General features: G+C 45.0%; 2 pseudogenes; both read left to right on the forward strand.

Annotated features, from left to right (window-relative positions):
• The first annotated feature begins 329 nt into the window (after positions 1-329).
• LOC743314 (high mobility group protein B1-like) lies at positions 330-11,656 on the forward strand (annotated as a pseudogene).
• Positions 11,657-16,207: 4,551 nt separating this feature from the next.
• On the forward strand, positions 16,208-17,097 carry LOC743227 (putative monooxygenase p33MONOX; annotated as a pseudogene).
• The last annotated feature ends 1,105 nt before the right edge of the window (positions 17,098-18,202 follow it).

Here is an 18,202-nt window from a genome sequence, read left to right on the forward strand (position 1 = left end):
TACACCAAAAAAGTAGATTTTACTCTATGTAAGTTTTTAAAATTAAAATAAAAAGATGATGCTGTTGGCAATATTTATCTATGTAGGAGCATTTTAACCCAGTAATACCATTCTATGAATTTACCCTATGAGTAAGTTTCTACAAGTACCTAAAGATTCATGTACCTGGCTACAGAGCAGAGAAAGTACAGAGGCTGCGTCTGGCTCCCGCTCTCACAGCCATTGCAGTACGTTGAGCTCCATAGAGACAACACTGGGGCAAGGGAGAGCTGGACTTGCCAGATAGGCACTGGGCAACTCTGTGCCTCGCTGAGGAAAGATAACTAAACATGGTCAAGGGAGATCCTAAGAAGCCGAGAGGTAAAAATTTCATCATCTGCATTCTTTGTGCAAGCTTGTCAGGAGGAGCATAGGAAGAAGTACCCAGCTGCTCCAGTCAACTCCTCAGAGTTTGCTCAGAAGTGCTCAGAGAGGTGGAAGACCATATATGCTAATGAGAAAGGAAAATTTGAAGACATGGCAAAGGCAGACAAGACCTGTTATGAAAGAGAAATGAAAAGCCATATAACTTCCAAAGGGGAGAGAAAAAAGAAGTTCAAGAATCCCAATGCACCAAAGAGGCCTCCATGAGCCTTTTTCTTGTTCTGTTCTGAGTATCACCCCAAAATCACAGGAGAACATCCTGGCCTGTCCATTGGTGATGTTGCAAAGAAACTGGGAGAGATGTGGAATAACACTGCTGCAGATGACAAGCAGCCTTATGAAAAGAAGGCTGCAAAGCTAAAGGAAGAATACAGAAAGGATATTGCTGCATATTGAGCTAAAGGAAAGCCTGATGCAGCAAAAAAGGGAGTCGTCAAGCTGAAAAAGTGAGAAAAAGAAGGAAGATGAAAAGGACAAGGAGGAGGAAGTTGAAGTGAATATGAAGAAGATGGCGATGGTGAATAAGTTGGTTCTAGCACAGTTTTCTTTTTCTTGTCTTTAAAGCATTTAACCCCCCTGTACACAACTCACTCCTTTTAAAGAAAGACATTGAAATGGGAGGCTGTGTAAGATTTATTCTTAACTGTACAGTGTTTTTTTTTGTATAGTTAACACATTACTGAATGTGTCTTTAGATAGCCCTGTCTTGGTGATATGTTCAATAGCCACTAACTTTGCCTGATACAGTATGGGGTTGTAAATTGGCATGGATATTTCAAGCAGGTTGTTGTTAGTGCACAGCACAAATTAGTAACGTATGGGGATGGTAGTTTTTTCATCTTCGGTTGTTTCTGATGCAGCTTATATGAAATAATTGTTGTTCTGTTAATGAATACCACTCTGTAGCCGCAAAACAAAAAAAAAGTTGCAGTTTGTTTTGTTGACATTCTAAATGCTTCTAAGTAAATACAATTTTCTTTATTAATAAAATAAGATTAATTTAGCTGTGTATTCATTCATTTCATCATTGTTGGTAATAGTAAAACAAAAGAAGAAAGACAAGAAAAGACAAGAAAAGAATCTAGGAGGAGTCCATACATACAGAACCACTTACTTATAATTATTATAAGTAAACTTCTAATAATAAAATACAAATCAGTCATAAATCAGAAAATCGTATTATCAAAATCAATGCCTTGATTTTGATCATCATAATGTAATTATGTAAGATATTAATGTTTATGGAATTTGGGAAAAGGTATATGGTAATTTTCTCTAATTTTTTTGTAAGTGAGAAATTAGCTTAAATGAAAAGTTTTAAAATACAGAAAAAATAAGAAACCATCATAATAAGATAGAAACTTACCAAAGTTCCTGTTTTTACACCCCAAGGGACGTAAGACACAGGAGACAAAGACCAGGGGCTGCCTAGGGTGGGAAATGTACTAAGAGATACCTTCGGGAGCTAAGCTATGAGGATGCAAAGGCCTAAGAATGATGCAATGGACCATGGAGCCTCGGGGAAGGGTGGGAGGGAGTAAGGGATAGGGAACTGCACGTTGGGTACAGTTTACACTGCTCAGGTGATGGGTGCACCAAAATCTTAGAAACTGCCATTAAAGAACTTATTCATGTTACCTAAATAAATAAATAAAAGGCTTACTGTTCAGAAAGAAAGAAAGGAAAGAAGGGAAGGGAAGGGAAGGGAAGGGAAGGGAAGGCTATGGCTGGGCGCCGTGGCTCACGCCTGTAATCCCAGCACTTTGGGAGGCCGAGGCGGGTGGATCACCTGAGGTCAGGAGTTTGAGACCAGGCTGACCAACATGGTGAAACCCCGAATCTACTAAAAATACAAAAATTAGCCCGGTATGGTGGCATGTGCCGGTAATCCCATCTACTTGGGATTGCACTTCCCTGGGCAACAAGAGCGAAACTCCATCTCAAAAAAAAAAAAAAAGAAATAAAGAAATGAGAGAGAGATGGCTTAAAAGCACTTGTGCAAGGTAATGGAAGGATCTTAATTGGGAAACTGAGTATGCAGGAACTCTCTGTACTCTTCGCAACTTTTCTGTAAACCTCAAACTACTCTCAAATGACTATTATTATTACTGTTATTAAACAGCAAAAAAAAAAAAAAAAAAGAAAGAGAGAGAGATACCATCATAATGCTAGGATCCCAAAGGGGTATACTCTCAGTGCAAGAGCAAATCAGAAGTAAGCCTGCCCTCGCCCAGAGTAGACTATGAAGAAAATTGCTGTCTCATAAATTGGCATTATATGGATGGGAGAAAAAAACTCAGGGATTCATAACCTCATGGTAGTTCTCAGATAGTTTTGTAGCCCAAATCCATACTATTTTTATGGCTAGAAAAACTTCAAACTGAGTCTTTTTAAAAACCAGGTTCTGAGTTAATAGTGCCCATCTAGGCCAGGCACAGAGGCTCACGCCTGTAATCCCAGCACTTTGGTGGGCCAAGGCAGGTGGATTGCCTGAGGTCAGGAGTTCGAGAGCAGCCTGGCCAACATGGTGAAACCCCATCTCTATTAAAAATACAAAAATTAGCTGGGCGTGGTAGCTGGCGCCTGAAATCCTAGCTACTTGGGAGGCTGAAACAGGAGAACGCTTGAACCTGGGAGGCAGAGTTTGCAGTGAGCCGAGATCACGCCATTGCACTCCAGCCTGGGCAACAAGAACAAGACTCTATCTAAAAAAAAAAAAAAAAAAAAAAAAAAAAATAGTGCCCATCTAGGAGATACATATCCTTCCTGAAGAAAACTACTTTCATCAGGGGACATAAAGAATTCCCACAAATAAAATTCCAACAAATATGAAGTCACAAAAAATATCACTTAATACCAAGAAAACAAATCTCCATGAGATGGACCCAGGAAAAACAACAAAATCAAATCCACAAGGACTTCTGAAATTTAAATTAGACATAGAACATAAAAGAATATATACAATATTTTTAAAGAATAAAAATGTTATATGGCCAAGATTTGGAAAATGAAAAACATAATAATTTTTTATTGTTGTTTTTTGAGACGGAGTCTGTCTGTCTCTGTCGCCCAGGCTGGAACCCAAGCTGGAGTGCAGTGGTACAATCTTGACTCACTGCAACTTCTGGTACAAGCGATTCTCATGCCTCAGCCTCTTGAGTAGCTGAGACTACAGGCATGTGCCACCATGCCCAGCTAATTTTTGTATTTTTAGTAGAGAGGGGCTTTGCCATATTGGTTAAGCTGGTTTCGAACTCCTAGCCTCAAGTGATCTGTCTGCCTCAGCCTCCCAAAGTGCTGGGATTATAGGTGTGAGCCACCGCACCCAGCCAAAACATGATAATCGAAATTAAAAACTCAATGTTGGTTTAACAGCAGATGAGACACAGATGAAGAGGGAATTCATGGAATGAAGAATAAATATGAAGAAATTACATAGAATGAGGTGTAAAGAACAAGAGACAAAATTTTGAATCAGGCATGGTGGTGCATACCTATAGTCCCAGCTACTCAGGAGGCTGAGATGGGAGGATCCCTTGAGCTCAAGAGTTCCAGACCAACCTGGGCAACATCATGAGATCCTGTCTCTAAAACAATTAATAAACACAAATAAATAAATGTTAAAAAATAGAATAACTGTTTTAATTTTAAAAATAAAAGAAATTTTGCAAGAATTTCAAATATGATGTGAAGGGTATTACACATACGTATGAATACCACTGAAGGCCATCTTGGAGGCCAGCTCCCACAATTGTGTCATTCAAGTCTTCTATATTCTTATTGATTCTTTTTACGTACTTGTTCTATCAGTCATTTAGAATGGAATGTTGACATTTGCAGCTGTGGTTGTGAATATATCTATTTCTTCTTTAGTTCCATCATGTTTTGCTTTATGTATTTTGGAGCTGTATTTTTCCATATCTACACACTTGGGGTTGTTATAGCTCCTTAAGGAATTGGCCCCTCCAACATTATAGAAAGACTCTTCTTATCCCTGGTAAAATTCCTGGTTTGGGATTTGACTTTGATGTTAATATAAGCACTCCTGCTTTGTTTACTGTTCTCATCCATTTACTTTTATCCTCTATATGTCTTTACATTTAAAGTGGGATCATCCACATCCCTTGGCTTGTGACTCCCTTCCACCATTTTCAAAGCTGGCAACAGTGGGCAGAGTCCTTTTTATGGAGCCATTTCTCTGGTTCTCAGCGGCCAGGAAGTGTTCTCCACTCTTAAGCACTCATGTGATTAGATTGGGTCCACCTGGATAATCCAGGCTACTCTCCCCAGCACAAGACCCTTAACCTGGAGGACCTCAACCTCTTCAAAGAGCTTGATGCATGACTGAGTAGTCTAACCTTTCTCTCTTTCTGAGGTCTTAGCACAAGACTGTGAAGCCACACCTTTGATTTAGCACATTTGAAATTCAGTCCCCTGGTTGCTTTATAACCTATAACCTTGAAAAAATTATTATTTTGTAGATTACCTGGATTTTTCTTGTCAGGTAGGAGTGACATGTTCTTGCAGTATCCTAAGCAACTGTGGAAACTCTACTTACTATTTCATAAAAGCATTTTTTAAGAAACAAGAAAAAAAAGGGGAGAACATTATTGATTGTGAGGTGAGTGAGGGTAATTGCTAGTCATATAACTGAGAAGTTGGTTCAAGACATCCAAATACATAGAGGGAAAGATAAGACCTGTGATGGACTTCATTTTTTTACTTTTCGATTAAAAACAGAAAAAGCCAATGTCCAAAGATATGATTCCTGGTTAAAGCATCCCCAGGCCCTCACAAAAAAAATTGGCATATTTGATACCCTCTGATAAGCAAGATAAATGGTCTCTGGGGTACCCTCAGCTCAGCTGACCTCCATTACCAGTCATTAGCACAATGTGGTCAGAGATTAACTCAGCACATTTTTCTCCTTCCCACCACCATGGACACCACCACCATCCGAAGGCCGAGGCCAGGGCAACTCCAGCATTTACAATAAACGGCAATATGTATTGGGAGCTAGCAAAATCAATCCAAAACTCTAGGGGGAAAAAGAAGGTATCTTCCTTGGGTCCTGTCTCTTGCCCTAAACGGAGATAAAACATGTTTCTAGTTCAATACTTGAAAGGGCAGGGATTTGTCTCTGTCACAGAACTGGAGACTTGGAAGAAACTCCAAATATAACTCCTCACCCTGGGCAAAACCAGCATAAAGTGATTTGTGGAGCATCTGTCAAGACCAGGAAGTGTGCCCTACATATATATGGAGAAGATGTGTTTGTCCCTTGAGTCTGGGCTGAGCCTATGTATAAGAACTATTTATTCATTTATATGGTATCTGTTCCTGTTATTTTTTTGACATAGTTAATAAAACGAACTAAAACTTATATAAAAGATTTTAGTTATTACATTATCTCAAGTAATTTCTACATGGTGGGGTTTTTTGTTTATTTTGTTAGAACTCCTGAGATGCTGTTGGGTCAAGCCAAAAAATCAAAGAAACAGCATCAAAAATGAAAGAGCAAGTTTAGTCTCTGCCAAGCTCACTCCTCTCCTACAAGTTGGAGGGTGGGGAGCTGGCATAAAACCAATACGTACTTCTCTCCCATCGGTGTGGAAATTTATTTGTTTTCTTAGCATTAACACATCTGCTGAAAATACCTCACGCTAGGAAGACTGTCTTCTCACAGAAGTCCTGAGGGATACGTGATCTTGTACATATGTTTACAAAATTGAGGCCAACAAAGTATGAGGGTATTTGAGGTCACTTGGTTCTGTGCACAGCAATCATTTGGAGGCTGTGTCTTTGGTGCCTGTTTAAGTCTGGCCTTGCATGGGAGTCCCAGAGGAGCAAGAAAAGCAGGACAAACAAGATACAGAAGACTCTGGCATCCCTGTGACGTCATGAAGGGTCTGTTTGCTGCTGCCCAGAGTAAGTTGGCTTCACTGTTCAAGTTCTGGTCCAGTGCCTGTAGGAAGAACACATGCCCTGTAAATGAGGAAGAGAGGGCCTGTTGTCTGCCAAGGTCTAGCTGCACATGAACCTGAATCCTAACACAACCCAGCAAGATTAATATTGTATCACACTGGGCCAACACCAAAACCAGCTCATAAAGGTTAAGTAACTTGTTTAAGGTCACACAGCCAGTAAGTAGCAAAGCAAGGATTCGACCCCATTAAAGCCTTCCCTCCTTTGAGGGCACCACACTGCCCTCAGAGAGACACATCCTGAATTAGGTTGTGTCCACCCTCACCCTGGGAAGCAGCTCTACCTGATAGATAGAAAAGTGGAATACAATTGACTCTTGAGCAATAGGGGTTTAAACTGTGCAAGTCCACTTACATGTGAATTTTTTTTCAATAAAATTTATACGAAGTTCACCTGCCTCCCTTTCCACCTCCTCACCTCTTCTCCCCCAGTACCCCTGAGACAGCAAGACCAACCCCTCCTTTTCCTCCTCCTGCTCAGCCTACGCAACATGAGGATGAAGGCCTTGATGATGATGATCCACTTCCACTTAGTGAAGAGTAAATATATTTTATCTTCCTTATGATTTTCTTTTCTTTTTTTCTGAGATGGAGTCTTGCTTTGGTGCCCAGGCTGAAGTGCAGTGGCTCAATCTCGGCTCACTATAACCTCTGCCTCCTGGGTTCAAGCGATTCTCGTGCCTCAGCCTCCTGGGTAGCTGGGATTACAGGCACCTGCCACCATGCCTGGCTAATTTTTGTATTGTTAGTAGAGACAGGGTTTCACCATGTTGGCCAGGCTGGTCTTGAACTCCTGATCCACCCACCTCGGCCTCCCAAACTACTGGGATTATAGGCTGAGCCACCACGCCTGGCCTGTTTTTTGGTTTTTTTGAGACTGGGTCTCACTCTGTCACCCAAGCAGGAATGCAGTGATGTGAACATAGCTCACTGTAGCCTCAACTTCCCGGGCTCAAGTGATCCTCCTGCTTCAGCCTCCCAAGTAGCTGAGACTACAGGCACAGGCCACCATGCCTGGCCCTGGTGTGTGTTATACCCTGAGAGCTGGTGGCTCAGTAGGGCTTGGCAGTTTTGCAGCGTGGTGAATATATGCAGAGACATACATCAGCCAGTCAAGTTCAATTCCAGCTCTGCCTCTCCAGCTGGGGGCCTTTGGGCAAGGCCTCACTTGAGTTTCCTCCAGCGTAGACTGTAGATATTAACAAGATTCACCTAATAGGCCTAAGGGAGTGAGTGGGCTAAAGGAGATAATCCACAGAGCCGCCTGTGCAGAGCAATGCATGATAAATATTAGCTATCTTCATTTTTCTTCCTTGCATTTACCATCATTTGCAATTGCAAATTCATTTGTGTGATTATTTGACTAATAACTGTCTTTTTCACTAAAAGACATGCCTGGTGAAGCCAGGGACTGTGTCTGTTTTGCTCACCGGTGTATCTTCAGTGACTCCCAAGCAGAGTCTGACACCCAGTACATGATTGTCAAATGTGTAGTGAATCGGTAAAGGCATGAGGAATAGAAGGCACTTAATACATGTTTGTTGGATTGTAAAAGAACAAAATGCTCTGGAAATGGCTGGTAATGTTTTTTGACCTTGGTGCTGGTTACAACTTGTGACATTGTAAAATATATATTTGGTCTTTATCCCGTTTCCTGGCATTTAACTCTTAAAATCCTTGGAATCTCCAAAGGGATGCATTTTTGTATGCTTATGTTGACTGATAGCTTTAGGATGGGGCCCAGTCAGGTCACCAGAAAGAACAAGGTATAATTAGAGGGCTGGGACTTTCAGCCCCACCCCCTAACCCCTGGAGAGGGGAGAGGGGCTGAAGGTCAAGCTGATGGCCAATGACCAATGACTTAATCAATCATGCCTACCTAATGAAGTTTTCATAAACCCAAAAAGGGCAGGGTTCTAGGAGCTTCCAGATAGCTGAACACATGAAGGTTCCTGGAGGGTTGCATGCCCAGAGAGGGCATGGAAGCTCTGTGCCCCTTCCCCCATACCTCACCCTACGCATCTCTCTGTCAGTATCCTTTGTAATATCCTTTATAATAGACTGCTAAACATAAGTTAGTGTTTCCCTGAATTCTATGAGCCGCTCCAGCAAATTAGCTGAACTCAAAGAGGTGTCATGGGAACCCCAACTTGAAGCTGGTGGGTCAGAGTTCCAGAAGCCCAGACTTGAGACTGGTGTCTGGGGTGGGGGGCAGTCTTGGGGACTGAGCCCTCAACCTGTGGGGTCTGATGCTCTCTCCAGGTAGACAGTGTGGGAATTGAATTGGAGGACACCCAGTTGGTGTCCACTACAGAACCGATGGCTTGCTTGGTGGTAGGAAGAAATCCCCTCCACATTGGGTCGCATTAAATTGTTGTGATGTAAGAGAGAAGAAACTTCCACTCGCGTCCGTGTGAAGAGACCACCAAACAGGCTTTGTGTGAGCAACATGGCTGTTTATTTCACCTGGGTGCAGGCGGGCTGAGTCCGAAAAGAGAGTCAGCTAAGGGAGATAGGGGTGGGGCCGTTTTATAAGATTTGGGCAGGTAAAGGAAAATTACAGTCAAAGGGGGTTTGTTCTCTGGCGGGCAGGAGTGGGGGTCGCAAGGTGCTCAGTGGGGGAGCTTTTTGAGCCAGGATGAGCCAGGAAAAGGACTTTCACAAGGTAATGTCATCACTTAAGGCAAGGACCGGCCATTTTCACTTCTTTTGTGGTGGAATGTCATCAGTTAAGGCGGGGCAGGGATTTTCACTTCTTTTGTGATTCTTCAGTTACTTCAGGCCATCTGGGCATATATATACGTGCAAGTCACAGGGGATGCGATGGCTTGGCTTGGGCTCAGAGGCCTGACAGAAACAGTTTGAGTTTTTCCCAAACGCAATTCTAAGGCAATACATATATGTTTTGAAATGTAGATTTTATCATTATTCAGGTCTGATGATGCCAACAGATCAGAAGACTGCCATTGATAAGGTAGCTTGTTGCAATTACCAAGAGGAGGAGGCACTCACTCCTCCACACGGGGCACACAGGCAAGCACTAGAGTTGGTTGAAGACAGAGGGAGAGGGGAAAACCATGGGCAAGGCTCTCTATTGTGGTTTCCAAGGGAAAGAGCATGCAAAACAGGGCAAGCGGGTTGAGGATTGGCTTGTCTGAGTAATTTCAGCAAGCTCTGGGGTATAGGGACTGTGCCTAGTTGTTTGCTACCTGGCCCTGGGGTGATGAGGGCAGGGAATCATGGCCTGGTCAGGAGTGTAAGTGCAATAGAGGAAGTGTCGCTGGTAGGCATTCTAGATTGGTTGGTTTGCATATGAAAGGTGCGCTCTCAGGCCAGCCCTTGACTTTCTCTAGTAATTAGCCCTGGGAAGGGGGACTCCCGCCAAGACAGCAATGCCCTAAAACAGCAAAGCATCAGAATACAGAAAATAAAAAGACGCAGTTAATACAACATGCGACTGGGGCACCTTCCAGGGCATAGGTGTCCACAAAAAGTGCACACAACAACAAGGACACAAAACAGCGTTTCTAAAGCCACACTGACACTGTGAGAGAGATGCCTGACTTCTCAGGGTCACAAAATGGGAGACAAAGGCAGGCAGAGGGTGCAACTTTAAGAGGCTGTTCTCTCAGCTGGTGACTGAGGCTAAGGGAGGACCATGTGGGGAGGTTCTGTGCCTCCTCCAGGGGAGGGCACTAAGCCTCTGTTCTCCCTGCCCAGCCCTGTCCACCCGCACACTTGTTCCTCTGCCCTGTGAGCTTCCTAAGCTGCTTGTTTTGAGGGGCTTCATCTGAGAATGTTGGCCAGGGGTATTTTCCTGAACTGTGCTGCCTTCTCTGACAGACGTGCTTCCCATCCAAGACCAAAGCCCACTCCATTCTGGCCTCCAGGGGCCTGAGCTTGGCTGGGCCTTTTTCACTCGGATGAGCTTTCATTGTGTTTCTAGCAACTACACTGTGGTGTAGCGATCAGAGCCACCAGTTCTGGAACCAGGCTGCTCCTCATTTGCAAACTGCAAATGATGAAATTAAAGTTAATAAGACTTGCTCATAGGGTTACTATATTAAGTTACTCTACTTAGAACATGCCACTTACACAGAAAGTATTATGTAAATGTTATGTTTGCATACATTATAGCACTGCCTAATAATTGGGCAGAAATGACAATCAGCTCAAAAAAACTGATTATAATTACTGATGATTTTAAGAAACTTATCAGGTTCTTTCTCCCTCAAGTAGTCCTTGTCAGACCCTTACTGGACCCACACTAAGTGCAGGGCCTGAGCTAGTCCCCGGAGGCAGATGTGGAAACCTGTCATCCCAGAAGAGGAACAGTAGCAATCATTTGTTGAACATTTCCTAACTATCAGATGGCATTTTAAACACTTGGTACAAATGAGTCAACTTCACCCTTGCCACATCATTAAGGGATGGGTATTACTAGTCCCATCTTACATGCAAAGAGAATGTGGCTTGGAGAGGCTCAGTATTTGCCCCCTCTGCAGCAGTGCATGGCAGAAGGGATCCAAGCAAGCTGCACACAGGATCTTCTATGATGCAAATTCACACAGGGAGGAGGCAGAGCACCTGCCTGGAAAAGTGTCTCAAACTGAGTTTGGAAGGAGATACAGGGGTTGGCCCAGCAACATGGGTAGTTAGGATAAAGTCAACGTATGCAGAGAAGAAAACACATTTCCAGAAGTGGAAGTGTGGGGGGGGCCCGTGCCTGCAAGACGCCAGTGTATCCGTGAGGTGTAAGACACGAGGCTAGAGAGGTGGGAAGGGCCAGGCCATTCTCCAGAAGATTCTAGAGCAGTCCAGAATTTATTCTCAGGGGTTAAATTCAGTCATTTTGTGTACCCTCCTACCCATTTGAAACAGCCAAAATTTCAACCACAAACTCACTAAAAAAAAAAAAAATTCCATTATTTGTCTTTTCAGATGCCAGAGGTCAAATCTTAAAACTATCTGGCCTGCCTTTGACCTTCATGGGAAAACCTGAAGTGTTCTGTCTCCATAGAACTAGATGTTCATCAAATCCAATTACCTCTCCCAGCTGCACCGCTCACCAGGAGGCAGGGCTCTGCTGGGGACAAAGAGAGGCAGAGGAAGCAGACCGTCCCCAGCCCCGCTTCCTGCTGCAAATTAAGCCAGGCATCGACTGTGCCGACTCACCACCTGGCTGCTGCCACAACAGCAGCTGCAGCCTGTTAGCACTGAAGAGTTTCTCTCCCAACTATTCCCATTAGTGTGGCCAGCGAGGGGGAGGATGAGTAAGTGTCTGTGCTCAGCTGGGGGCTCTGGCTCCTGCTGTCTCTTCACTGGGCTCTGACCTCCAGGGGCTGGGCGGGACATCCAAGCGTCAGAAGCCAACATAGGCCTGCTGACTCCCAGAGTTCTGCGCCTAACTTGGAGACAGGGCAGCAGAAGAGATTATCAGCCCTGGCTGCCAAGCATTGCTCAAGAAGCTTCAGATTCAGAGAGACTGGGTAAGGCGGCCCCTCTGGGTCTATAAAGCACCACTGTGATTCCAAAGCACAGCCAGGGTCAGCGCTTCACCGATCTGTATTCACCAGCTGTCCTGCACATGTGTCTTTGATAGGACATGTGGGAAAGACATTAGGCCCTTCCAGCTCCCAGTAACTAAATATAGTCCTTCACATATCTCAGGGTAAGGCACTCTGTACCTTTTCAAAGTGCTTTCTTTACCTTGTCTCATTTGAGCCTGTGAGCAAGGGGAGGAGGCCGCTGAAACCCCAAGGTGCACTGAACGCCCCTGATGCCTTTAATCACGCAGCCAATTAGAGGCAAGGTTGGAACTATGCACCTTGTCTCCCTGGCTCGTGGTCTGATATTTCTCATGGCTATCATGTAGCCAGGCAAAGATCCTATTAGTATGGTTATGCTTTCAATTATTCAATACTTCTGTATTGCAATACACTGCTTATGTGGAACTGCTTGTAAGTGCCATCATTGACTTCACCGATGAATCTGCTCCCCCTCTGTTGGAGAAAGTACCGAGTCATTGCCTCTAACCCCTAGCAAATGTAAAATACCTTTGCAATAGCTGGAAAAAGAAAATCACTGATGCCGACAGAATCTCCTTCATTCTCATAGACTAGGTAACAAAAGGGGAAGAAATCATGTCAGCTGAAAGATCTGGGGAGAAATTGATTTGGGACTGCTAGAATCACAGGAAGTTTTTGTTGAAGGATCAGAAACCCACGCAAGCCAGCTCAAGCAAAAGGTTTATTGTACAAGACACAGAGCGATGTAACAGAACCCAGCTGTAGGAAGTGCAGCTGGGTCTCCAGGGAACCAGAGAATGAATGGCAACCGTTTCTCAAGCCACATCATCTCTCATCTTGGCTTCTCTCTGTACACCTGCTCCCATATCCTCCCTATGGGCTGGCTTCCCCTTGCTGTTCAGGTTTTCTGCTCCTTCACAACTTCAGTTTGCTTATTGCTTTGTCTAAGTAAGCCTCACCATGAAACTTGACTCTACATAACTGTACTTGGAACCTATAGCTAACCAAGTCAGTCCCCGGAATTGGAAGCATCCCTATTCCAGATTCTCAGGGAGAGGATCTGACTGTTTGGCTGGGCTGGCAGGGCCCACCCCGCTGTCCACTCATCTGATTCCAGGAAGGATTGAGTCTCATGGGATGCTGCCTAGATCTAACCTGGCAATGGGGATGACAGGTAAAGAGACCAGTCACTTAGAACTGAGCCAAGACAAGCACTCAGATGACTCTATCCCAGGAAGAAAGGCAAACCCTCCCTTCTGAAAGCCATTCAACAAGCAGGTCATCGAAGTGTGTTGGAACACAGGTTAGAATAATAAATAATAGGCCGGGTGTGGCGGCTCACACCTGTAATCCCAGCACTTTGGGAGGCCAAGGTGGGTGGATCACCTGAGGTCAGGAGTTCAAGACCAGCCTGGCCAACATGGCGAAACCCTGTCTCTACTAAAAATTTAAAAATTAGCTGGGCATGGTGGTGCATGCCTGTAGTCCCAGCTACTTGGGAGGCTGAGACATGAGAATTGCTTGAACCTGGGAGGCAGAGGTTGCAGTGAGCCGAGATCGCACCACTGCACTCCGGCCTGGGTGACAGAGCGAGACTCCGTCTGAAAAAAAAAAAAAGAATGATAAATAATAATGTGGGAAAAACCAGGACGCACAATCTACTGGACCACATTCTCACTGAGGAAGTTATTTTCTAGAGCAGTGACTGTATAATCCTTTTAGTAGGTGAATCAGTCAAGCAGGTCAAAATACCTCATTTCCCAACAAACCTTACAAGAAAAAAAGCCCTGCCAGATTAAACAAGAATATGAGTCTCTTCTAGATGAGATTCTGAAAACCCGGATAAGTAAGAAAAACACTGGACCAGGACTCCGAAATCCTGAGTTTTCATTCAGGCTTTGCTATGAATTTTTCATCTGGTGGCCCTTCCTTCTTCATTTAGCTAACTTCTCATCAAGACTCAGCTCCCAGGGCTGAGGCCAGTGACTTACTCCTGCCATTCCAGCACTTTGGGAGGTCAAGATAAAAGGATTTCTTGAGGCCAGGAGTTTGAGACCAGACTGGGCAATATAGTGAGACCCTCTGTCGGCAGAAAATTTTAAAAATTATCCAGGTGTGGTGGTGCATGCCTGTATTCCTAGCTACTCAGGACACTAAGGCAGAAGGATCGCTTGAGCCCAGGAGTTGGAGGTTACAGTGAGCTGTGATGGCACCACTGCATCTAGCCTGGGCAACAGAGTAAGACCTTGTCTCAAACAAACAAACAAAAATGCTCAGTTCCAGGAAGTTCCTGCTCTGTGCTCCCACAGGACCATCTACATGCCTCCATCATGGCAGCTCCCCATTGTCCTAAAATTGTTTGCCTACCATCTGTTCTCTCACTGGAAGTACATTCCTCTAGCATGGAGGCCTCTACGTCCTCAGTTATACCCCCATGTGTTCTGCCGTACTTGACATATAGTACTCAATAAATGTTTTTCAGCTGAACTGACTATGAGAAGATATTTATCTGAGCTGCAAATAAAGGTACACACACTTGTCTGGCTGAAAACATTGAGCCCTTTGTGGTAGGAGATTGGGTACCACTTGATAGACAGTAGAGACCACAGGGACAGCCAGTACTCTAAAGTATAGCCAGCCCTGCCTGGGACACTGATGTATCCGCCTGCCGTATGTGAAAAGAGATAAAATTTTAGCACCTTCCAAATGTACTGTGCTAAGAATAAAAGTTAAGCCCTGCAAACTGAGTCATATAACATGACCGCTCTTTTCCTCTGGTGCATGACCATTGCTTCCTGACTTTTGTGTTGAGATGTTACATGTCACCCAGACTTCCCATTCTTCATTCAAACCTACACAAAATGATGCTGGAGACCTTGTGGTTGTTATCTCCTTGCAATAGGATGTTAAGCCACCCCCTTAGCGTGGAATCGATAGTAGCCAATCAAATCTTATATCTGCATGTTAGCCTCTGTATGGAAAATGCTGTGATTCCGTTCAACACCTCCATTTTTGACCTCATAAGCAACCCTCACTTTTCCCCACACCAGGACACCAGGAGCACCAATCACCATTCTTTGGTGTCCATGTGTCCTGAGACGGCCACCCTGACAGTGCACTTGAATAAACTCTCTTAACTGGGTCCTGAGCCTTTTGATTATTTCAAACTGCCAAATATTAGGAAGAAAATGTGCATATTCTCAAACTAAAAATGAATAAAGCCACACCACCACTGATGCTTTTCAAGATATATTTTATTACAAAAGAAAGTTTGAATGTAAAAACAAATACAGCAACGTCAGCACAATGGCAGAATATGACGCTCCAAGCTCTTCTCCCCCAACAGAAACTTTCTTTTTTTGGAGACAGGGTCTCACTCTGTCACCCAGGCTGGAGAGCAGTGGTGTAATCTTGGTTCACTGCAACCTCCACCTCCTGGGCTCAACAGAAATATTTTTTTTTACAGCAGAAACTTAAAAAAAAAAGTTTCTATTGAGCCCAGGAGGTGGAGGTTGCAGTGGCTCACGCCTGTAATCCCTTTGGGAGGCCGAGGTGGGTGGATCACTTGAGGCCAGGAGTTTGAGACCAGCCTGGCCAACGTGATGAAACCCTGTCTCTACTAAAAATACAAAAATTAGCTGGGTGCGGTCGGTGGTGGGGGTGCTTGTAATCCCAGCTACTCGGGAGGCTGAGGCAGGAAAATCGCTTGAACCCGGGAGGCAGAGGTTACAGTGAGCCGAGATCGTACTATTGCACTCCAGCCTGGGCGACAGAGCGAGACTCCGTCGCAAAAAAAAAAAAAACCATTTGTAACTACTTTAAAAAATAGTCTAATATTTATAGCAACCACGTAAGGGCTGAGTACAGAAAAAGACACTTCAAAACCATAGCAGGGGGGCAGTGTTGTCTGCTGGGTCCTGGAGACCTTCGGTGTTGCCACTGCTCTCACCATGCCTTCAGTCCAGACTGCGTCACAGCCTCTCGGGAGACGTGGGCCCTCAGAACCTCTTTAGCGCCGGACTCCAGGCCGCAGGCAGCCCAGCAGCAGCAGCAGGATAACAGAACCTCTGGATGCACTCTTCCTGGGAAGCTTTGCTAATTTGCAGCTGCTGCACTGTGTTCCTCATTAACATCTGTCAGCTTAGTCATTACATCATTTCACTGTGGTGGCAGGGACTCAGCTCAGAATTCTATATATATGGAAAAAGCACCTGGGTCCCAGTCTTTCATTGGCTTCAACACAACCAGAAGTGCCTGCTCTTGAGGCTGGGTGGGCTTCTAGGCAAGATGTCCCTGCCCATCGGGATGAACTGCTGGGCATCCAGCTATGATGATGCCCTCGAGGACCCTGTGCCTGTGACTCCTCCATCGGACACGGGTAGCGTCCGCTGGAAGCCAGTGATTCCAGAGTGCAAGTATCAGTGCCTCGCCAAGGAGGAGGAAGGAGAGGCCAGCCTACCCGCCCCTGCCATGACCCTGTCAGTCATTAACAGTGTGACACGGTCCCAGTGGTGAAGTCTAAAGCTACCCATATCATCATGAATTCTCTGTTCACAAAACAGACCCAGGAAAGTACTCAGCATTTTGGGCGACAGGCAGGGTTGAGAGGTGCTGGCTACACACCACACAAGGGCCTCACCACAGAGGAGACCAAGTACCTTCGAGTGGCGGAAGTGCTCCACCAACTAAAGCTACAGAGTGGAGAGAGAACAAGAGAAGAGAGGCAGCCTGCATCAGCCCAGTCAGCCCCAAGCTGCACTCCTCACTCTTCCCCTGAGCAGAGACCCAGGGGCTGGTTCACTTCTGGTTCTTCCACAGCTTTACCTGGCCCAAATCCCAGCACCATGGATTCTGGAAATGGAGATAAGGACAGAAACTTGTCAGATAAGTGGAGCCTCTTTGGACCGAGATCCCTTCAGAAGGATGATTCTGGAAGTTTTGCCACCCAGGCCTACCAAGGAGCCCAGAAGCCCTCTCCGATGGAACTGATCCGTGCCCAGGCCAACCACATGACTAGAGATCCAGCAACCTTGAAGCCGCCCAAGATGGACATCCCAGTGATGGAAGGGAATAAACAGCTGCCACGGACCCATCATCTCAAACCCGGTGACTTGAATGTGCTCACACCCACTGGCTTCTAGAGTGCTTCCTCTTCCAGTACTCTGGTAAACAGGATTTCTGGCCCCACTCCCCTTTTAACTTGGCTCTCTCTCTATATATATATTTGTTTTGTTTTGTTTTGAGATGGAGTCTTGGGCTGTCGCCCAGGCTGTAGTGCAGAGGCACGATCTTGGCTCACTGCAACCTTTGCCTCGCAGATTCAAGTGATTCTCCTGCCTCAGCCTCCTGAGTAGCTGGGATTACAGGTGCCCACCACCATGCCTGGCTAATTTTTGTATTTTTAGTAGAGACAGGGTTTCACCATGTTGGCCAGGCTGGTCTTGAACTCCTGACCTCAGGTGATCCGCCCTCCTTGGCCTCTGAAAGTGCTGGGATTACAGGAATGAGCCACCATGTCTGGTCAGAAAGGTATATTTTAAAAAACCTGTTAATTAGAGGCCAGAGCTGGAGACATTATTGGTTTTTGAGAAACATTAGTACAAAGCTTGCCCTTGTTGTGTGGAAGAAGCCATTTTGTACTGCTTTAAAGCTAGGCTATATCACTTTGGCAGTGATGTGTGGGGGACCTCATTACCTAGTTTTTCATCATTTACCCTAGAGAAGAACTTTAAGAGATGCTCACTGACTCACTGAGATGACTCTGGCCCTCTTGACAACTGGCACTGTGCTCCAGCCTTGTCACTTAGGGAACCCAAGATCTGTTTGGGACCTGGGTACAGGTAAAAGCCAGACTTGGCAGGGACCCCTCTTTCTAGGCTGAACCTTGAGTCCCCCCGCTTTTTGGTAGACCTAATGGATCACTGTCCTGCAGCCAGTTCTTCATGTGGGGCCTCTTAAGTCAGTGCCAGGGGAGGCATGCTCCTCTTTCTATGCCACAGAACAAACACTAGTCTTGCAAAGCTTTCCTTGCACTTTAAAGTGAGATTAATTTAACTCCAATTTGGTTAAAAACTTACTAAGAGAGAAAATTCAGTCTACTGATTTGGTATAGGTAAATGGACGTTAAACATTTTTTTTTTTTTTTAGACGGAGTCTCGCTCTGTCACCAGGCTGGAGTGCAGTGGTGTGATCTCGGCTCACTACAACCTCTGCCTCCCGGGATCAAGTGATTCTCCTGCCTCAGCCTCCTGAGTAGCTGGGATTACA

This window comes from Pan troglodytes, chromosome 1 (assembly GCF_028858775.2).
Source record: "Pan troglodytes isolate AG18354 chromosome 1, NHGRI_mPanTro3-v2.0_pri, whole genome shotgun sequence".
Lineage (NCBI taxonomy): Eukaryota > Metazoa > Chordata > Mammalia > Primates > Hominidae > Pan > Pan troglodytes.